The 1335-nt window shown below is 40.4% G+C and overlaps 1 pseudogene; it reads left to right on the top strand.

Annotated features, from left to right (window-relative positions):
- The first annotated feature begins 212 nt into the window (after window positions 1–212).
- Window positions 213–1094, top strand: LOC116877095 (annotated as a pseudogene).
- The last annotated feature ends 241 nt before the right edge of the window (window positions 1095–1335 follow it).

Raw genomic sequence — 1335 nt, 5'->3', positions numbered from 1 at the left:
TCATCCTTAAAAGTAATGAAATCTCTCTAGTTAAAATCCTCCTATGACTTCCTATTGCCAAGAGCATAGAGCTCTTAGCATGTCAATCATGGCCTTCATGATCATTTCCCCCTACTACCTTTCTAGTCCTACCTCTAACAACAACACTAAACTGTCCCTGGCTATTATACAACTTGTTATTTCTACAGCCTTATACTTTCCTACCTTCTACTATGTTGCCCCTTAACCTGGAGTGTATTCCCCACCATTCAGTAGCTTCTTTAAATGTGCCTTTCAGTTCAGAGGCAGCAGGCTACTTCAGGAAGAAGCTGAACATCTCTTTCTCAGCTACTGGCTGCCAGAAACTCATTGAAGTGAATGATGAACACAAACTTCATACCTTTTATGAGAAGCATATGGCCACAGAAGTTGCTGCTGATGCTCTGGGTGAAGAATGGAAGGGTTATGTGGTCCAAATCAGTGGTAGCAATGACAAACAAGGCAGACTGTTCCCCATGAAGCAGGGTGTCTTGACCCATGGCTTCATCCCCCTGCTGCTGAGAAAGGGGCATTCCTGCTATAGACCAAAGAGGACTGCCTAGAGAAGGCACAAATCTATTTGCGGTTGCACTGTGGATGCCAGTCTCAGTGTTCTCAACTTGGTCACTGTAAAAAATGGGCAAGAAGGATATTCCTGGACTCACTGATACTACTGTGCCTCATTGTCTGGGGCCCAAAAGAGCCAGCAGAATCCACAAATTCTTCAATCTCTCTAAAGAAGATGATGCCCACCAGTATGTTGTGGGAAAGCCCTTAAACAAAGAAGGTAAGAAATCTAGAACCAAACTCCCAAGATTCAGCATCTTGTTACTCCACATATGCTCCAAAACAAACGTTGTGTATTGCTTTGAAGAAAGAGCTCACTAAGAAAAATAAAGAAGAGGACCCAGAATATGCTAAACTTTTGGCCAAGAGAATGAAAGAAGCCAAAGAAAAAGCAAGGCCGGGAACAGATTGCCAAGAGATGGAGGCTGTCCTCTCTGACAGCTTCTACCTCTAAGTCTGAGACCAGTAAAAAAAAAAAAAGAGATTTTCTAAGAGTAACAAGTAAATAAGATTAGACTCAAAAAAAAAAATTTAAAAAAAATTTTTAAATGTGCTTTTCAGATGCAACCTCCTCCATGAGCATTCCTGTTCACCAACCAGACGGAATCTTTCTTTGATCTGAAATCATATAGCATATCATCTGAATTTCTCATATAGTGTGCATTTTCTACCATTATATTTCTTTTTTAATTTTGAAAATTTATTTTCAGCGTAACAGTATTCATTGTTTTTTGCACCACACCCAGTGCT

The sequence above is a fragment of the Lontra canadensis genome, unplaced genomic scaffold, assembly GCF_010015895.1.
Source record: "Lontra canadensis isolate GAN:19392208 unplaced genomic scaffold, GSC_riverotter_1.0 scaffold50, whole genome shotgun sequence".
Taxonomy (NCBI): domain Eukaryota; kingdom Metazoa; phylum Chordata; class Mammalia; order Carnivora; family Mustelidae; genus Lontra; species Lontra canadensis.
Note: the sequence above shows the minus strand (reverse complement) of the source record. Positions and strands in the feature narration are given on the sequence as shown.